Below are 12,128 nucleotides of genomic sequence, written 5' to 3'. Positions count from 1 at the left end.
TTTATATGCTGCTTTAATACAATGTACTCTATGGCTTGTTGGTTAAGTGGCTCCCAAAGACTGTTGTCACCATGAGTCCGAACCTAATTTCCTTGGCCCTTAAGTGAGACTCAAAACATTTGCCCGTATTATAAGTGAAACAAACCAATCAACCAAGATTTACTAATGTGCGAAGCTAAATCTAAAACTTAACATCTCCATCTCGTCGCTTTTATTTGTCACTAATTTTCTAATTGAATTTCTACTTTTATTTGTCATTTTTGACATATCAAGAAAAGATAACTTCTTTTCCTATTTCGTAAGTATTAATTATTTTTCTTCAAATTGATTTAAAACACAATGTAAGCATCATGATAAAATGGCTATAGCTATTGGGCCAAGTTCGATGATATGGTACTTAGATATGGGAGAATGAACAAAGCTTCATTGATTGAAAGAAAAATGATTGTTCTGATTACATTATTGTCGTTGCATCACTTGTAATTGCTACTTATAAAGAATAACCGACTCTACTAATATTGATAGCTAATATTGACAGTTGTACACCACTAACTAACTAACAAACTATAAAAACCTAACTGACTAGTCTCTTTACTCCTCCTCAAGCTGGTGATCGAAAAACATCAAGGACACTCAGCTTGGAAAGAAGAAACCGATGTTGAGCTGTTGGAAGTCCTTTAGTTATAAAATCAGCTAGTTGCATATTGGAGAAGACATGAACTGGTTGTAGTAAACCTAATTTGATTCTTTTTTTGACAAAATAACAATTAATTTCTATGTTCTTAGTTCTCTCATGGAAAATAGGATTAACAACAATTTGTAGTGTAGCTTTGTTATCACAAAACAACTTCACAGGCATGGTTAAGGTCACTCTAAGTTCTACCAATAAACCAGTCAGTCATATCACTTCTGTAGTTGCAAATGCCATGCTCATGTACTTGGCTTATGCTGAGCTTCTGCTCACTGTATGTTATTTCTTAGACTTCCAAGAAACCAAAGAATCACCCAACATGACTATATAGCCTGAAACTGACCTTCTAGTGTTGGGGCAAGATACCCAATCAGAATCACAAAAGGCAGTCATGGATGTAATCTCATTTGCCTTAAGTAGAATTTCAAGTCCAGGATTACCCTTCAGATACCTCACGACTCTTAGTGCACTATCCATGTAAGACTGTTTAGGTCTCTACATAAATTGGCTTAGTGTTTGTACTACAAAATAAATGTTAGGCCTGGTAATAGTGAGGTAAAGCAACTTGCCAACCAGTTTTTGATAACCAAGTATGTCATCTATTTCTGAATCATCAGATGAACCAGCTTGGAGGTCATATTCTACAGAAGTTAATTTTTTATTTACCTCTAATGGTGTGGAAGCTGGTTTGCACCCACTCAAGTTAAGTTGTGAGATCAATTCCAACACATATTTTCTTTGGTTAAGCAAGATACCTTTGTCAGACCTGAGTACTTCAATCCCTAAGAAGAATCTTAATTGGCCCAAATCTTTCATGTGTCTTTTGCATGTTGAATTAGAGTGAGATTACTCCCTGTGATAAGTAGATCATCAACATAGGCCAAGACTACTACACTATCATGTCCTGATCTCTGAATAAATAGAGAGTGATCATAGCCACTCTGTGTATAGCCACCAGTAATCAATGCATTTGTGAGCTTAATATTCCACTGTCTGGAAGCCTGTTTGAGTCCATATAATGATTTTTTTAGTTGCATACCAGTTTACTTCCTTGTCTCTAAAAGCCTTGAGGCAACTCCATGTATACATCTTCATAAATATCTCCTTGTAGGAAAACATTATTTACATCCATTTGGAAGAGCTCCCACTTCTTAGAGGCTGCTAGGCTGATCACAATTCTGACTGTCACCATCTTAGCAATAGGTGAGAAGGTATCATTATAATCTAACCCTTCCTGCTGATTGTATCCCTTTGCAACCAATCTGGCCTTGTATCTTTCAATGCTTTCATCAGCCCTATATTTGATCTTGTATACCCATTTAGAACCTATAGCATATTTCCCTGATGGTAGAAGGACCGGGTCCCAAGTCTGATTATCCTCTAGGGCTTGAATTTCAAGATGCATAGCCTCAATCCAATGTTTATTTATTACAGCTTCTTTAAAATTTTATGGTTCAATTTGGGCTAAAAAAGCTTATAGATAGGCTTGGTATACTGGTGAGATATTACCATAAGATAACTCATCTAAGATAGAATAAAGAGTCACACCTCCATACTTAGCACCAGATTTAATGGTGATATAATCCTTTAACCATATTGGCGGATTGACACTTCTTGTTGTCCTTCTCAAATCTGATGTTTCTGGAATAAGTGAAAGTGAATGTTCCTCTAGTGGCACTTCAATAGCTTCAACTGTAGGATGTTTCACATCATTTGCAACTTCTGATATAATAGTAGAACTAGCAGAAACACCATATACAGGTGCATGTGATACAGGTATGGGAATTGGAGAAGGATCATGATGACGATCATAGATAGAGTATGGAACATCAAAAATTGTTGTTCCTTCATGTATGATTCCCTTAAAAGGAAAGATGTTTTCTCTGAACACTACATCTCTGCTGACCCAGCATCTGTTCTGCTGAAGATCAAATAACCTGTATCCCTTTTGAGTCTCAGAATAACCAATAAAAACTAATCTTTTGGCTCTTGGTTCAAACTTATCTCTTTTAGGTAAAGTAGATGCAAAACATAAACAACCAAAGACCCTTAAGTAATCATATACTATATGTTTGTTATATAAAATTGTATTGGGTGACTTTTCTTGCAAGACTAGTGTAGGTAGTTTATTTATCAGATATGTTGCAGTTATAACACAATGTCCCCAGAACTTGTTAGGGATGAACTCTAAAATTTGAGAGCTCTAGCTACCTCAAGAATGTGTCTATGTTTTCTCTCTACCACCCCATTTTGTTGGGGTGTGTATGGACAAGAGCTTTGATGAATAATGCCCAATAATAAGAACAAATCAAAGCACTAAGAATTGAAAAACTCTCTACCATTGTCTGATCTTAGTGTTTTCACAGTAGTACCAAACTGATTCTTTACTTTTAACAAAAAATCATTCAGAACAACAATCACTTCAGACTTATACTGGATTAAACATGTCCACGTATATCTACTACAGTCATCAATAATGGTAACAAAGTAATATTTTTTGTCATAAGTGGAAACTTTAAAAGGACCCTATACATCAACATGTATTAACTGGAAAAATGCTACTAGAATATGAGTTACTAACAGGAAACAGTAACCTTAACTGTTTAGATAATGGTCATATTTCACATAGTTTGTGAACAACGGGAATGCAACTTTTAATACTAATGGATGGGTGGCCTAATCGCATATTTCACACTGCACCATCAACTACTATATGAATTTCTGAACCCGCTACATGATGTCTTATTGTGTCATCTTTCATCAAGTATAAACCATTGTTTTCTCTACCAATCCCCAAGACCTTGCCAGAGTAAAGGTTCTGGAAAACACAAAAATCAGGGTAAAAGCATACTGAATAGCAGAGATTCTTTGTCATCTTTGACACTGACAACAAGTTGTACTTGAAAGTAGGAACATATATAATATTCTTAAGCTTTGATCTCTTAGTATAACAGTGGTTCCCTTGTGTGTAACTTCACATCTACCACTTGTAGATACCTAAACCTTATTGCTTTCACAACCCTCAAGTTTAAAAGTATTAAACAAGCACTCTTTATATGGTGTGATATGATGAGATACACCAGAATTAATTATCCATTCACGTGAAAAAAATACTTGATAATTGTGCTAGTATACCTGTCATATTAGCTTAAAAATCACCTGAGGTGTTGTTGTTGTTGCCTGAGGTGTTGTTAGAACTTGTTGAGATTAGTTGTTGATATTGTTCCTAAGATATGTACCTCCCCTCTCTTGGATAAATAGTTCTAATCTCTGTATCCACAGTATTGCCTTGAGCATAGGCTTTAGTGAAACTAGTCACAGAGCTATACTGACCCTTCTTTTTGCTCTTGAAATCGGGTGGATATCCCATCACTCTATAGCAATCCTTTGTTAAATGGTTTCTGTAACCACAGTGAGCACAAACTATAGGAAAAAGTGGCTTCTTATATGTAATACCCCGGATTTCTTTAAGTTGAGTTTCATTTTTAAGAAGAGTAAGGGCTGACTTCCCAAGTAAAAAATATTTTAAACCGTGTATAATTTCCCTAATATCAACTTTTGGTCATGTAGAGAATTGAATTATCCTTCCAACGATATCAATTTCATCCAAATCAGGTATCTGAGTAAGATGTTATGGCCGATTTACTAAGAGTTGTCGAAACCGCCCAGGTGGGATGGACAAGTTGACGGACCGTCGAGTTTGCGATGGACCGTCACCCGGACCATCGTAACCAAGGCAGTGACTCCTTCTTCTAGCCCAAGTGCGGCGGCCAAGATGACGGACCGTCAAGCTAGCAACGGACCATTGTTAGGACCGTCGCAACTAAGGCAGTGTGGCCTTTTTCTGACCAACATGCGACGGACGATCCGACGGACCGTCAGACTAGCGACGGACCATCACTCCGACCATCGCAAATCTCGTTCAGTATTTTTAAGTCATTTTTAAAAGGATCTTTTGGTTTTTTTCCTTTTAATACCCTGATATATTCAAAACGAAGCAGATAACCTCATTATCTCCCAAAACATCCAAGAGCTAGGGGTTCTTACTCAAGAGTAAATCCAAAATCCTTCTTCAAGAAATTCAAAAACTCACCATAGATTCTATAAATTGAGTTGAGATTTAAGTTTTCCAAGTCCAAGGCTTCAAGAACCCTTTCTCAAAGAGTAAGAAGAAGAGTTTCAAGCAAGCTTGTTAATCTAGTTTCACAATCTAAGGTATGTGGGGTTTGAACAAGGACAATTCTTCCGCCCTTATGAACAAAACTTATTTTAAATTATAAAGATACAGGACTTTATGAGTTCTCTTATGAATTTAAAGTATGGGTTCATATCCAATATTACTATGCATGAGATTTGAGATTTGCCAATGCTCTAGAAATTGAAGTACATGAGTATGTTGAGATTTTAAGACAAATTGTTGAACATTCCAAATTTCTATATGATTTGTGTATCCTTATGAAATCTAGTATGCATTTTGATGAGTCTTAACTTGAGATTTGATTATGGGTCATTAAACCCTACTTGAGATTCTCAATTTCATAAACTTTTGTGCTATAAGCACCCGTGATTTGATTACTTTGAGATTATTGAGAAAGTTTTGACCTTAATGGTCATAGTAGCTTTGAAATTCACTTTATTACATGAGATTACAGATTTTATAGTTGGGTTCTTTATGAACCTCGAGATTATTTTTAAAGTGGATTTTCATGAGATGAGCGTAGCTAACTAAAGGGAGTAGTATTTAGCACCGAGTTGGGTAAGTACTATGGTTTTATACCCCAGAACTACGTGCCACTATAGGATTGAGATTTATGGGGCCGAGGCCGAGATAAGTGATCACTGAGTTGAGGTTATACTCCCTGGCAAGAGTATGACGCCTCTCCCCAACGTGAGGTTTCTTCCTTAGGAGGACAAGATGTTGGACTCCATGTAGCTCGCATGGTTTATGTCGGTTACGAGAACCTCTCTAAAGTATTTTCTCTTGAGATAGAATATTTTTCCCTAAAGCTTTGAGATAAGTGATTTTCCCTAATAGTAAGATTTTCAAAATAGTTTCTTGAAGTAAAATTTTCCAAGAAGAAAGTAGTTTTCTCTACTAGTAAGAGTTATATAATTCCGAGTTCCAAGTGTCTTGAGTTAAAAGAGTTCTAAGTTATTGAGCATTAAAGAAGTTTTACTCTCCATGAGATATATGCATGAGTTTGAAGTATTGTTTAAAGCTTTCTTTAGTCTTCGAGTAATGAGAATAAGAGAAGAGTTCAGATTTTAAAGCCAAAGTATAATGACTCACTAGATTTGTGTTACATGCTTCATTATATATGATTTATGAGCTTTACATTTCAGACTTATTCAAGCTATGTGAGTCATTCTTAATTGCATGCATGATTTGATTAAAGAGTATGGATATTATTTTCTGTAAATCCATACACCCCCATATACTCAGTACAGTCCCAAGTTCTGATCCACATATACATCTATGTGCTACATTGTCTTATAATGTAGGTTCAGGTGCTCAGTCCCAGCCTCGTCAGTGACTTTCGAGTACCTTTGTCTATATCTCCATAGTGGTGAATCCTCATGGTTTGAGGGCCTATTTTCAGACATTTCAGAGTTTTAGTAGATATATTATTTCTTTCAGTTCAGTTTGAGTCAGTTGAGGACCTGTCCCAGTGGCTCTCTAGTTCATGGAGTAGTAGAGGCTTTGACAGACTAGCTATCAGATTGTTAGTATGTTGATATTTCCAGTATTGTGGTCATTTAAACCAAGTATTTTCGTCGTATTTTCTATCATTTGATAACGACAGTGCCAGTGTTTTGTTTATTTCTTCTTGAAATGAGTTATTTTATGTAGCGATAGGCTCAAAGGTTTAGCTTGGGGATACTTATAACCCTAAGCACCGTGTGACGTCCTGGGAGGAGATTTCGGGTCGTTACATTATAGGTGTTCTGATTTTGAGTAGAGGCAGGCTTAGACGAGTTAAATATTGATCCCTTGTATCTGTGGCCACTTCCAGCCATTAAAGTGATGGAACTCATTTGTTTGCTACCAGTTCTCATGCCTCTTTGGCTTTTTTCGTGTACCACCATTGTATATGCTTATTAACCGTCAAGACAGAGGTGCGCAACAAAATATCATTTAGTACAGTACTAAAACTCTTGCTTAGCCTCATCAAAAATTGCAACAACCTTTGATTTTTCAGCATTTCAGTGGAAGCCTTAGATCCTTCATAATTACAACCTATTCCTAGTACTAAGGCATCCATCTCATCCCAATAATCTCGCATTTTGGAACAGTAAGTAGTGACTGAGTCTGTACCTTGAGTTAAAGTAGTTATATCCTTCCATAGCTGATATATTCTGGTGAGATTTGATCCCAAACTTTCTTCGAATCGAACGCATATACTATGCTAGAAACCAAATCCGATGAAACAGTAGCTCCAATCCAACTCAGAACAATCGCATTACATCGTTCCTAGAGATTTCCCAAATCGTTGTTGTACTGAGCTTTGGTACAACTGCCATCCACAAAACCAAGCTTGTTTTTCCCTAGCAAAGTGAATCGCATCAATTTGCTCCACAATGTGTAATTCTCTGGACCTGTTAACTTGATCCCAATTAACGCCAAGCCCGGTGTATCAGAATTTTGCAGATATAGTGGATGATGGAAATTGATTTGCGTTTCCATTCCTACTGGGTTCTATGAATTGAGTTAGCAGGTAGTGTTGTCCGTCATTGTTGACGATACTCCGGTTCTTAGCTTCAGCAGCTCGTGGATCACTGCTCTGACACCATGATAAAATGGCTAGAGTTGTTGGACCAGGTTCGATGTTATGGTACTTAGATGTGGGAGAATGAACAAAGCTTCATTGATTGAAAGAAAAAGGATTGTTCTGATTACATTGTTGTTGTTGCATCACTTGTAATTGTTACTTATAAAGAATAACCGACTCCACTAATATTGACAGCTAATATTGACAGTTGTACACCACTAACTCACTAACAAACTATAACAACCTAACTGACTAGTCTGTTTACATCACTTAATAGGGTTACTGTGGTAAAATAGTCATGTTATTAATTATTTTCCTTAATAGATGTGTCAAGTCAAAATGCATCAAGTAAAACCGAACGTAGAGAGTATGTTTGAACTGTATGAGCAAAGCTAAATCTAAAACTTATAAATCTTGAACTTAACATTATATGTTTGAACTGTATTAGCGAAGCGAAATCTAAAAGTTCATCCAAAACTTAACATTATATGTTTGAACTGTATTGGCGAAGCTAAATTTAAAACTTAACATTAAGAAAATTAATTATTCTTCTCTCTAGTTTGTTCGTTTGTTCTCTACCTTAAATTCGACACCGCTTATTCTTCTCTCTAGTTTGTTCATTTGTTCTCTATCTTAAATGTCGACACCACTTATGAAAAAATCTATGTATATCACTGCGTCTACTAAGGGGATAAAACGGGCTTTACGTTTTTTGTAACGTACAAGAAAGGAAAAGCTATATCGATAAGTCTGAAAGTGTGTCATGCAACTTTCTTTTCGTAGACATAGAGTATGGGTAATATATTTGATAAGAAAGCTGACAAGTTGTGAGCATATTATTTTTGGACAGTATTTTAAAAGGAGAATATTATGAATACAAAAATGTATGAGATTTGGTGATCGCGTAAGCCACCTTTCCCCTTTAATCGTACTTATCTTAATTAGTCCAAAAATGGGAAAAACTAATTTAACATTTGTTTATATAATTAGTTTGAATTACGTAGTGTGTCGTATTTTTTGTCTATGGTATGTTTGGCAAGATATTTACACCTTCACAATTCTTAGGAAGATCTTGTTTGCTTGTAAGCCTTGTATATGCCACTATTAAAGACCACGTTGTGTAAGGATTAGGGGCGGACCTACACATAATTTTTTGGTGCTCCGGTATACATTAAACTGGACACGAAATAGATATAACTACATAAAAAAAAATACGAAAATCGGTATAAATTATATAAAAGCACCCACTAACCAAGAAGTTGGTTAGGTGCACTGACATTTAGATTAATCTTAAGACTCTCCACTAATAGGTGTGCTCGAGTTTAAATCTGATTGAGGTAATTTTTTTTTCGTAGTAAGCATTCACACTCGTTAAATTCTGAATCCACCGATGGTAAGGATATACAACGATAACATGCAAACACCGAATATTACCAGAGATGAGTTGGTTTCCGCATTGTAAAACAAAATTATATACACTGTGCACATGAAAGTGGATTCTGTGGATATGCATGCACCACTACTTTTCTGCTTTGTCTTTTCCCTTCTCTCTCCTACCTTTTACAACAAACGCAAATTACAAGTGACTCGATAAAAGGAGACCGGTATGACTCAAAATTCTTTTTTTGGCTGGCTTTCTCGTAATTAAAGTGATAAGGGTGGATGATAATGTTATTTCATTTTTTTTTGCTATTCAAATCATTTTTTCTAATTAAAAACCACTCTATTTTGAAAAAATCATTCCCCACACACCTAATAATAAGCTGTCTTTTCTTGTCCCTCACTTTCTCATTCCCCTTATCTTTTCATCTTTCTCATATTAGGTTTCAAGAGAAAAAACACAACCAGCCAGTAATTTAAAAATAATTACATAATCGTAGCCGTATTAAGTAGTTATTATTTTGTGGAAACTAAATATTAACGCATATAGCAGCTTTCAAATAATAGCCCCTAGATTTTAGTTGGATACGAATTAATAGTAAACAAACTTCCTATTCTTTTGGTCTTATTTTTTTTCTTTTTTATCTCCATTCGTTTTTCTTGTTTATTTTTTTTATTTCTTCTTACTTTTTTTATTCAATGATAACATATTACCTACATATACAGTTTATATATTTGATATAAAATACATACATACAGTAACATATGTCATATTGATGAAATATTTATTTTAATTAAACTACCAAAATAAAATATATTTAATAGTACATTTTGCAGAAAAGTAATTGTCAAATATTTTATGTGTGTGTATATATATATATAACATGGTATATATCTGTATGTGTAGTTTTCTAAATAAAACATAGTTTGTATTTTTATGGTATAATATATTATATCATAAATATATAAAATATATTTTGTATATTTCTTTATACTTTGTGTATTTATACAGGTATGTGCATGTGCTCTGATACCATTTATAGGGGAGTGCGGATTAGGCGCGGTAAGTTTACTAGATAATAAATACATATGTATTTATTTTTATATTATGTATTTTGTGAATATTATTGATTGAAATAATTTTCATTTTTATCTTCTTGACTTAAGATGTTTTATTAATTCATATTATAGATTAGATATTATCGTAATTAAATTATCTAGTGTTTTAGGATCCCCGTTAATATTATATAACCTTTTGTATTCTAGGTATAAATTATATAGTTGGGTTTCTATTTCTTTTAATGATTTATTCTTTTTGTAAGATGTATTCATTAATTTATGTAATTGTTAAATTCTTTGTAGTAATATTCATTAATTGTTTTTCTTTGTTCTTGTATTTTTTATTTTCATATACTTTATTAATATATTCAATTTTACTGATATTCATATTTTGGGGGGTGATTAAATAGTAGTTGATTAAATGTTTTGCTATAATATTCTTTAGTTTTTTCTCTTAGTTTTTGTAAATCTTCTATATTATTTTTAAGATATTCTAAATATTTTATATCTTTTGTTTTTATAAGGCTTTCTATTAATCTTGTTTCTTCTATTTCTTGTTTCCAATATTTTAGGTATTCGTAGTTTATCATTTTATTCTAAAGTAAATGTATAATAATCTATTCTATTTTTATTATATTTAATATCTTGTTTGAGGTTATTTATGCTACTAACTAGTTCTTCTTGTTCTCTTTTTAATGAATTTTTTAAACTATCTAAACTTTTATCTTTGCTTTTTTCTAGATTTTTTAAGGTTTCGTCTATCCATTTTAATTTTTCTATTAGATTTTCCATTATTTCTCAAATTTGTTTCCTATAATTAATTTCTTTATGTAGGTCTTCGTGGTTTGCTCTAATTTTCTTAATATATCTTGACATTTTTAGTCTGTATAATATCCATCTGAATCTAAATAATATTGTTGTTCATACTATATGTGTAAGTTTTCTATACTGTTTAATAATTCTTCCTCTTCATAATCTTGTAATTTTTTCCATATTATTTTCTTTATGTCCATAATTTATATATCTCTAAGTATATATAAAACAAGTATTTTAATATCTTCTGTCATTTAGGCTTGATTAAATACTTTTTCATAATATTTTTCAGTTGTTTGTTTTAGTCAAAGTAGTTCTTGCATATTTTCATTAAGGAATTCTATATATTTTACATCTTTAGTTTCCATGTATTTGTCTAAAGTTGCTTTTATTTATTTTTCTACTAATTGTATGTTTCTCATATCTTTTTTCCAAAATTCTAAATATACATAATTTATCATAGTTAGTGTGTGGGTTTGGCATGTAAGTATTTATAAGAGTAGTTCGGTAGATGTGGTATATAATTAATTCTAGTCATAAAATATCTATCAAATATTTTTTTCAATATGATTTTTCTTATATCCACTATTTCTATATCCTTAAGTACATATAAAACGAGTATTTTAAATTTATCTACCATTTCGTCAGATAAATAATTATCCACTTTACATAAAATTGCTATTTTTAAAATATTTCCTTCAATCATGCACATAACAAAATATAATCACTTTAGATTGCTATATACTAGATTATTCTTAAATAACATATTTTTCGGTCACTATTAGCATGGTAATCTGGATACTTTTCCCTTAAACAGAGCCTTTACTTTGGTTACTCCCCTATCACGGCTTTCTTGTCTCACCGGTTTCACCTTTAAGATGGCATAGTTCTTAGGGATTTTTCTCCTTTTCTACTTTGCTAATAAACTTCTTAACATACTATTTTTCGAATAATTCTACTATAAAGCAACTAACATAAACTTATTTTATCATATCATGATTGTTAGGAATTTATGAATTTAGCTATTCATAATAGTAAATGAGTATACCTGTTCTGGTAGTGTTGATAATTCTAAGCTTTGTTCCTCCATAGATTTTTTCATTAAAATTTACCTGTTTTTTAATAAATAAGCAACATTTTTTGTTGTGGACAAGAGATTTTTTGCTTCAATGTCTGAAGGCCTCCCTCTCTTTCTACCTTCTATGCCTTTTAGTTATAATCTGAAACTTTACAAAAGTTTTCCTTCCTTATTTTACACGTTTCTAAAACTTTACAAAAAGTTTTGAAAAATTATCTACATCTACCTAACCTACTTTACAAATGTCTTCTAAAAAGATAAACTAATTAAAGCCTAGACTAACAATAGTCAAAAACCTATACAATTCTAATAATTTACGTAAAGAAAATTGTGAAAG

The sequence above is a fragment of the Capsicum annuum genome, chromosome 9 (assembly GCF_002878395.1).
Source record: "Capsicum annuum cultivar UCD-10X-F1 chromosome 9, UCD10Xv1.1, whole genome shotgun sequence".
Taxonomy (NCBI): Eukaryota; Viridiplantae; Streptophyta; class Magnoliopsida; order Solanales; family Solanaceae; genus Capsicum; species Capsicum annuum.
Note: the sequence above shows the minus strand (reverse complement) of the source record.